At 50.3% G+C, this 9777-nt stretch overlaps 1 long non-coding RNA gene across 1 annotated transcript; it reads right to left on the bottom strand.

Annotated features, from left to right (window-relative positions):
* Positions 1–1527: 1527 nt before the first annotated feature.
* Positions 1528–9085, bottom strand: LOC123582343. Its single transcript, XR_006704334.1, has 3 exons — positions 8883–9085; positions 6689–6823; positions 1528–2087 (listed from the first exon to the last, which is right to left on the bottom strand). It is a non-coding gene; the product is annotated as an uncharacterized LOC123582343 (long non-coding RNA).
* Positions 9086–9777: the final 692 nt, after the last annotated feature.

Raw genomic sequence — 9777 nt, 5'->3', positions numbered from 1 at the left:
GGGCCACAGCAGCCAACACTCAGTCTGTGCAGGGATCCGGGACGGAGGCACCCGGGGTCTTCCAAAAGCAGACTCTCCTGGGGGGAAAGGTTGCATTTCTTCTTTTCAAAAAAAGTTTTCAATGCTTATTTATTTTTGAGAGAGAGAAAGAGACAGAGAAACAGAGCACAACGGGGGAGGCGCAGAGAGAGAGGGAGACACAGAACCCGAAGCAGCTTCAGGCTCCGAGCTGTCAGCACAGAGCCCGACGCGGGGCTCGAACCCATGACCCGCGAGATCATGACCTGAGCCGAAGTCGGACGCTCAGCCGACGGAGCCACCCAGGTGCCCCGAAGGGCTGCATTTCTTGGGGTTGAGCTGAGTATGGAAAAAAGAAAAGGCCTACCACTCATGGGGCAAAATGGAAAGAAGCTGGGAAGGCCAGCTGTAAGGAATCTTCTGAGCCTCCCAGACGCTTGAGAGACGGGAGAAGACAGAGCGCGGAAAGAAAGCCTGCCGTGGACCACAGGGCGCTGCCCACGCCGCTGCACAAGGACCCCAGGCGGGGGCCCAGCACAGCCCCGGGAGCCAGCAACGCACCTGTTAGACCCTTCCCATCTGGGGCTCACGGTCTAGACCGGGGACCCGCAAACGTCCCCTGTACCGGACCGGGGAGCAAATACCTCCGCTTACAGGCTACACCGTCCTTGTCACAGCTACTCCACGCTGCCATTGTGCAACGGAAGCAGCTGGGACAAGTGAAAAGCAATGGGTGTGACTGTGTTTCAGCTGAAGGCCGATTCCATAAGAAGGCGGGCAGCCCACCAGCACTCGTTGGCTGACCGCTGATCTACAGTAAAACTAGGGCACAACGAAGAGAAGACTGGGCTGGGCTCTGCGAGTTCTAGAAGGCCCAGCAAGGATGCTAGGGTGGCCTCTCAGGGGAAAGTGGCCCATCTCCAGCGGGTGTTGGTACCAGGGCACGTCAAGCCCTCCGGGAACTCTTTCAGGCCATAGGCAAAGCCGATGAAAACGGAGGTATCCGAACGAAAGGGGACAAGCTGAATATACCCCAGCTCCTAGTTCAGAATAAGAGGTCTGTGACATCGACCTCTCCATGCTGCAATCAATCACTTCCATCAGTTGGGGACCAATGATTCTTGGCTGTGGACACACACACACACACACACACACACTCACATTCACCCACTCCTTTACACACATACACACTCCCATGCACACTCATGCTCCCACAAAAGAGAGAAAGACAGACAGAATTGGGCACGATGCCTGCCCAGCTGGGATGTTCGAAATGTCACCATTAGCTTCTTCCCCCTAGTCAGAGAGGCTTCTCCATAAATGTACAAATGGTGTTTGGACGATAAAAGTGATGGGACTAGAGAGTCAAATCATCACCCTGTCCGGGTTCCCATTAAGAAGCTCTGCTACTTTGATGCAGAGTTATGGCCTCCTGCCTCTATTATATTACCTTCTATCCATAATCGTGCTTCATATCCACATTATAATACGGAAAAGGCTTGGCTCGTAGGCATCCCGTACGACGAGAGCACTCATTTTATTTATTTAAAGCACGGCTTGCCCCGATGGTCTCCAGAGATAAAGCATCTTATATTCACGGGGACCCGGGTACTGCTGGAGATGCGTTCATTCCAATATCGCTGCCGTGGAGCCAAGGCTAAAAGCACTTTCTCAGGCATAAGGAATCAGAAAATCTACAATGGGAGCGTCACGTTAATACGGCCGTTAAAATAATATCCAGTGGCTCTTTCAAATAAGCGTACCCAGTTGGTGCCTTCTGGAGCCACGAGTCAACTAGCTTCATTCATCGGTGGTCAGGGAGGGAGGGGAGCGAAAGAAAGCTGTATCTTTCCTTTGTCAAAGGGCTCTCTGCGGTGATGGGGCTGGACGAAAGCAGGCAGCCCCGATTTCTCTCAGGTTCCGTTGCTGAAATAATTCACGTGCTCGTGCAAAGAAATCTCCAAACACTCAAAAAAGGAGGAATAAGGACTCACTTTGGGGAGTTTCTCCTCTATGTTCCTTCGGCAAATATTCGATGCATCTGAACTTTGTGCTGGGAGCCGTCTAACCTGCAGAGACAGAGACAGAATGAAGACACAGCAACTCTTCCCCAGTCTTCTGGGGCGACAGGAAATAAACAAGTAATTTTAATATAGAAAGATATAAAATAAAAATAGCGTGGGGGCCCCTGGGTGGCTGAGTCAGTTAAGCGACCAGCTCTGAGTTTCAGCTCAGGTCAGGAGCTCCCAGGTGGTGAGTTCGAGCCCCACGTCGGGCTCTGGGCTGACAGCTGGGAGCCTGGAGCCTGCTTTGGATTCTGTGTCTTCCTCCCTCTCCGCCCTCCCCCACTCGTGCTCTCTCTCTTTCTCTCAAAAATAAATAAAATGTGAAAAAAAAAAATTTAAGGGGCGCCTGGGTGGCTCAGTCGGTTAAGCGTCCGACTTCAGCTCAGGTCACGATCTCGTGGTGCGTGAGTTCGAGCCCCGCGTCGGGCTCTGGGCTGACAGCTCAGAGCCTGGAGCCTGCTTCCGATTCTGTGTCTCCCTCTCTCTCTCTGCCCCTCCCCCGTTCATGCTCTGTCTCTCTCTGTCTCAAAAATAAACTTAAAAAAAATTTTTTTTTTAAATTTAAAAACAACATGATAGAAAAGGTTCATTAAAAATGTAATGTGACAATGAGTGTGTTACGGGCAGCCCAGTGGAATTGATATTTGAGTTGCATTTTGAAGCTTAAATAAGAGTTTACAAGACGAAGAGGGGAAGTGAGGGAGGGCTTCCCGTGAAAAGAAAAGATGCTGCGGCTACTGAAAAGGAAGAGTGGTCTGTAATGGGGATACGACAAAAAGGGAGCTGCCAGAAATGGGCTTGGAAAGGTAGTCTGGAGGTCAGTCGCAAAGCCCTCATTAGCCAGGCTAAAGGATTTGGACTTTCTCCCGCACACAAGTCAGGATTTACCAAAGTACGCTCCAGGTAACAACACTTTCCCAAGATGTCAAGAGGTATTACAAAGCTAAGTTTGTAGAACCCTGTGGTAAACACTGCAGGACTTCTCAGGGCCTTTAATATTTTCAGACGCGTTGGCACTTCAGGGAAGGACTACTAAAGAGACACTATTTTCCAGATACTTTACTCATAGCATCTTGTTTCAATTTGAAGAGAGTTGTCTCATAGAACCCGTGTTCCAAAGAACTCAACATTGGGAAATGTTACCAAAGCCGCACAGGGCTGTGGAGTGCTTTGTTTTTGTTGTTGTTTTCTTACCGAGATATAATTGACATGTAACATTATAATAGCTTCAGGTGTTGTGCCATGTAATGATTCATGTGGAGTGTTTTTGAGTAGAGCGGTAATATATGCAGATTTTTTAACATTTTCTTTTTGAGAGAGAGAGAGAGAAAGCAGGAGCAGGGGAGAGGGGTGGGGGGGGGGGGGGCAAGAGAGGAATCTTAAGCAGGCTCCATGCTGTCAGAGCAGAGCCCGATACGGGGCTCAAACTCACGGGCCCTGAGATCATGACTTGAACCGGAATCATGAGTCGGACACCCAACGGAATGGGCCCCCCGGGCGCCCCATATGCAGATCTCTAAGGATGGAAACCTAACACTGGCAGCAGGAAAATTCGGAGTGGGGCTGGGGGCAGGATAAGACACGGGACCGGTTTCACACAAGGAAGGAGGAGCCAGAGGCTATGTGTGCTTTTAACCGTGCCGCTGGGAAGATGTCGCAGTGACATCTGGGACAAGAGGGGACCCAGGAGGAGAGGCAGGGTGAGACAGGACAGGTCGGGATGGGCCATCTGACAGTGGCACCCTCAGGCTCGCTCAGAAGCCCAGCTACCGATTTGCTGCAGCATTATTTTAAGCTCATTTTCTTCTGAAAACTCGAGAGGAGGGCTTAGTTTTTAATGGGATGCTATGAAATGCATGTTAATTATTGCCAGGACTTGAGTCTTTTAGTGAAATACATATTTATAAACCTTCGTGGAGCATAGATCATTTACCTAATAGAGCAAGACTTCTCCGCAGTCGTCATCCTAATCTATCAGGTAAATATCCATTTATAATTGGTTATTTAATCCCTGCTTTTTTCCCAATAGGTCAGAATGGCCCTGGAAGGCCGCTTGGCTGCTCGCCGAAGCCCGCTATCATCCATCAGAATGTCAATAGAAGACGTAGGCTCCGGAGGAATTATGAAAGTTACTGCCGGGGACAAGAGCTAACGTTCAGACGGGAAGAAACGCAAAACTGAATGAAACAGCTGCTGTGGGTGAGGGCAAGGGGATCTTTCATTTTAATACCCAGTTGGACTCCAGTGCGGAGGGGCAAAACGGGAAGGGGGACAGGGTGGCCTGGGATGTGGATCTGAAACTTCCTGTCCTCCTGATGGGGCCCCTGGAGAGAATCCCCTCCCCTGAAAGGAGAGAGTACATATTCTGCTCGCCCTGACCCCTCACTTTGTAGCGCCCCAAAACACACACACACACACACTTTCTTTTATTCTATACATAAATATATATACTATATATATCATTTATTAGGTATCTATTATTTATATATATAATATGTATTACAAATATAGAAATACATAATATTTTATATATTTATAGAGTTCTGTTTATAGAATCCTATGTATCTATAGAATTATATAGAATATATTATATACAAAAATAGATAAATATGGTATATATTGAATATATTTTATTCTATATATAATTTCTTAAAGATTTCTTTATTTTTGAGAGAAAGAGTGCTGATGAGGGAGGGGCAGAGGGGGAGGAGGATGGGGGACAGAGGATCCGAACTGGGCTCTGTGCTGACGGCAGTGAGCCCAACGCGGGGCTCGAACCCACAAACTGTGAGATCATGACCGGAGCCGAAGTCGGACGCCCAACCGACTGAGCCCCCCAGGCGCCCTGCACTGACTTTTACTCAGCATCTATTCCCTGCTCGGTGCTCCTGCCTCTACCGGACCTTATTTACAAGCTCAACATCTGAGCGCTGTTCTACTGAGAAGGAGCTAGAAGGCCCATCTCAAGTCCCACAGCCCACAGTGGCGGATCTGGGGTGAGAGTGGGCGGATCCCATTCTCATCTCCAGCTGCTTCTCCCACCAACAGGGGATTGACCCAGGAAGCGCTCCAGGTGCCGGGGCGAGATTAGGAGGCGGCCTTGGATCTGGGAGAGTTTCCCCAGCCAAGGGAGATGTGGGAGCAGAACACTGACGAGGAGGAGGCCAGAGGATTTTTGAGCCCCGTGATGGGAAACCCACCACCCCTCATGGCAGGTGGCCTAGAGAGACCCTGGTGGGATTTATCAGTTCCCTCCTGCTAATCTAACTGGCCCTGAAATCACGCCTTGCAAATGTCTGTGTGTGTGCACACGTGCACATGTGCATGTGTATATGCAGGTATGTGTGTGCGTATGTGTGTATGCACATGTGTGTAGATATGTGTGTGTGCGTGCACACGTGTATATGCAGGTATGTGTGTGCGTGTGTGCAGGTATGCGTGTGTGCATGTGTGCACATATGTGTAGGTATGTGTGTGCACGCATGCACGTGTGCGTGTGCAGATATGTGAGTGTGTGCATGCACACGCGTGTCCGGGTATATGTGTGTGCATGTGTGCACATGTGCATGTGTATATGCAGGTATATGTTGCGTGTGTGCATGTGTGCACATGTGTGTAGATGTGTGTGCACACATGTATGTGCAGGTATGTGCAGGTATACATGTACGTGTGTGGGTATGTGTGTGTGCATGTGTGTGCACACGTGTCTGTGCAGGTATGAGTGTGTGCGTGCATGCACGTGTGCATGTGTATATGCAGGTATGTGTGCACATGTGTGTAGGTGTGTGCACACATGTATGAGCAGGTATGTGTGCATGTGTGTACATGTATGTAGCTAGGTGTGTGTGCACGTATGTATGTGCAGGTGTGTGCATGCATGCGTGTGTGTATGCAGGTATGCGCATGCATATGAGTGCAGGTATGTGTGTGCATGTGTGTAGGTATGAATATGTGTACACACGTGTGTGGTGTGCGCACACATGCATGTGTGTATGCAGGTATGTAGTGTGTGTGTGTGTGTGTGTGTGTGTGTGTGTGTGTTGCAGGACCCACCTTCTTGATCAAACTTCTCTGTGGAATCCCACTGGAGGAGCACGTCAGACAGGCACAACTGCTATGGCTAAAGTATGGGGTTGCTGAACTCTGGAGCCCTGCCCCCCAGCACCCCACAGAGCCCCCCACCATCCTCCGTGTCCCTGGTAGCCCCGAGACACTGCCATGACACCTGGTCTGGGACACCAGTGGCAGCCATGGCTGGAAACCACGGAAGGGGACTAGCATGCGAGGGGCCCAGGCTGGCCCTCCACGGGGGTCTTCGCCCTCGGGCATAAAAGCCATGAGGGAAGAGGGGATCCCCAATGTGCATAAGCCCACTCGATGTTCACTACCTCTTGGCACAAAGGTTTCCAAAACTTGAAATCCCCGGTGCATGCCATGTGAGATTTATAGGCAATCGCAGGAAAGAATGTTCTAAAGCAAAAGACCAGGCATACAGAACGAGAGATTTTGCAACTGGGTGGGGAACTTAGCTCTAAACGCATCAGTCAGTCCCCTGGTAGAATCACCACTTCCCAGGGGCCCTGCAGTAGGAATTATTCTCTTACTTGAGATGGAGAAACTGAGGCACGGGCGTCCCCAGGTCCTGCACCCAAGGTCACAGAGCTACTGAGTGTGAGAGGCTCCGGACAATTGGGAGACCTTCCGTTTGTCGACATGGTCCTCTCTCCCTCAAAGTCCCACTGTGTAGAGAAAATACGGTAAAATCTTACTTCTCTGACATCAGGAGAAAATGAACCGTTTCAGCAAGTAGATTTTCCAGGTAACTGAAACATATACCTTTGAGCCCCAAAACGTTTTAAGATTTTAATTATTTTAATGGAAACATTTCCTCTGTTCTTAAAACAGCCTATTCAGTGTGATTAACCTTGTCTCGTTGGCTCAGGGCCATCAGTACGAACTGTGGCTTTGTACTGTGATGTAAGCCAGTGATAGATAGATCATGCCAGAATCTTCCAGAGGCTGGTCATCCACCGCCCACACCACCGCAGCAGCTTCTGGTCTTGCCCCCTCCAGCTCATCCTGCCCCAAGCCTTTCCCCCACCAGCAGCGGAAGGGCTCTTTTCCAATGCCAACTGCCCCCGGCCCCGCCCTGACTAAAACCCTCAGTGGCTTTCCGACACACCGGCCGGCTGAACCATGGACCCCCCCAGGCATCTCGGTGCTCCCCACCACCGTCACTTCAGGGGCCCTTCCTGCCATTCGAGGTCTTTCCCCTACGCTCGGGTCTTGCTGAGCGGCGCGCAATTCATTCCCCAGACGTTCTGTGCCGCGGCTTCCCTCTGCCTAGGACGGTCTCACTGCCCAGGACTGCAGTTCTCAGCGTTGGGCTGGGGACCCCCTGGAAACCACGAGAGCCTCTCGGGGGCCCCTGATGGCCTCTTCCCTTTCCCTCCTTCCTGTGAGTGTGAGGCCAGATTTTCTCTCACGACATCAGCCAAAGCAACAGATCGCAACAGACTGAATGTCGAGCTAGAAGGGGAAGACGTGGCTGTCTTCTGACAAGCCACGCATTAGGGGAAACTTGCAGGAATGTAAAACAAGGCCGCAGAAGTGGCCTGCATTTTTCTTTTTTTGGAATAATTTTTCAAAAATACATACCTATCTGTGACTTACGTTCGCATGCAATGGGCTTATTATCGTTACTTGCAACAAAGTTAGGAAATACTTTTATAGTTTCTCTTTTAGGTTCTAATATTGTAAATAGTTGGTGGCTCCCCCGTGTGACAAAAGCTCTTTGGGGTCTAGAATAACTTATCCGCGTATGAAGGGATCGTAGGACCAGAAAGTTTGAGAAGCCCTGGCCTGCACCGCCCATGCCTCCTTCTCTGCCTTTCTGTTGACCTTCCCCCAAAGCCGAGCTTGGGACCTTCCTCCCCCCTGGTTGAACCACAGGCTGGGGCAGGTGCCCAGTGCACAAAAAGTACCTTCCCTCCACCTGGCACTGACCCCTGCATGGAGCTGGTCTGTTTTTGTATCTGTCTGTACCCCTAAATCGTAGTGCCCTGGAGGGGAGGGTTGTTTCTTCCTCGCCTTGGTACCCTGGAAGGCAGACGGCTCTCAATGAATGCAGTGCTGGGGCATCACCATTCGGGGTTTGTATGCTCACTCCTCTCATTTACCTGCCTGGGTAAATCTCCTAAGCCTTCGAATCTTCTGTTTCTTGGGGAATAAAAGTAATACTAACATCCACGGGACTTCAGAGTCTCACGACCTGAAAAGCAGCATATAAACTTGAAAGCACACCAAAGTGAGTTATTGTTGCTGCCTGGCGTCAGATGCACTCAGGAGCTCTCCGGTTTGTGGATCGCCTCCAGGCAGCCAGGCTTCTGGTCCCCATGCCTGCGTCTTATGCAGCAAGTATTTTTAAACCAGCTGTTGACCCTCTTCCTTGAGGCTGGGGGAGGGGGGGGCGGTGCCCGCATCCAGCAGCATTTAAGCCCCTCCTCCCCCTTGCTGCCTCTGCTCTCACTCATCTGGGCTGGGACACGAGAGAGGCAAGATTTCCAGAATGGGCGGGTGTTCTCCTGAGGCTGCCCTAACCAGTTACCACAGCCTCGGTGGCTTCGAACAATAGAAATGTATTCTCTTGCAGTTCTGGAAGTGGGATGTTGGCGAGGCCACGCTCCCAGGACACTAGGGAATAAGCCGCCTTTGCCCTGCCCTGGCTTTGGTGGCTCTGGACAATCCTGGGTGTTGTGCCTTGGCTTGTAGCTGTACAACTCCAATCTCTGCGCTTACCATCACGCGGCCTTCTTCCCTGAGTCTCTCTCCTCTTCTCATGGGGACACGACTCGTTGGATTTGGCCCACTCTAATCCGGGGTGACCTCATCTTAAAGTAACTCATCACTCCTGAAAAGGCCATAATTCCAAATAGGCCCCCTTCTGAAGAACGGGAGGTTAGCGCTTGAACATATCTGTCGGGAGAGGAGGGGGTTCACAATTCACCCCACTGCACACGATTCAAACAGAAGGCCCTAAGTGAATATCAAAAAATGTCAGCAATGCGGAAAAGGGTGTGAACTTCAAAGCCAGTCTTTATGATGGCTTTTTCAGCTGTGGAAAGACCTTTGTTTACCTTGGGCTCATGAGAGTGGTTTGCACACCTGGGATGGTCAGAAGCCTGCCCTGCAGGTAAGAAGCATGGGGCCGTGCTACAGAAGGAAAGTGGGGAACCCCGGATGCAGATTGGAGCCCCACCCCAACTTACGAGTCCTATGATTCGGGCAGGGTGAGCCTCAGTTCATTTATGGAAGGGAGGGACGATTGTACTTTCTTCTGAACATTTTCTAATGATTAAACATATCCTACAAAGTGTAGAATATAACCCCTGGAACACGAAACACTCGATAAACAGGAGCTCTAGCTACTACTATGTAACTATTACTTTATGAATTATCCAGTCCTGTCAATAAACTTCATTCAATTGGATGAGACACCAAAGTGAGTTTGGACGTGTCACACGGAGAAACCATGCCATATTTGAGGGGTTGACGGGCAGGCACGCAAAGCCCAATACCTAGTGGACCTTATCTAACTCTCTCTTCTTCCCTCTAGGTATTGATTTTTAAAGCTGATGCCCCTTGAGGAAACAGGACACATAATGCATTGCTCATCACGTCCCCTCTCTCCCAT

This window comes from Leopardus geoffroyi, chromosome B3 (genome assembly GCF_018350155.1).
Source record: "Leopardus geoffroyi isolate Oge1 chromosome B3, O.geoffroyi_Oge1_pat1.0, whole genome shotgun sequence".
NCBI classification, from domain to species: Eukaryota; Metazoa; Chordata; class Mammalia; order Carnivora; family Felidae; genus Leopardus; species Leopardus geoffroyi.
This window is presented reverse-complemented; position numbering and strand designations above follow the sequence as displayed.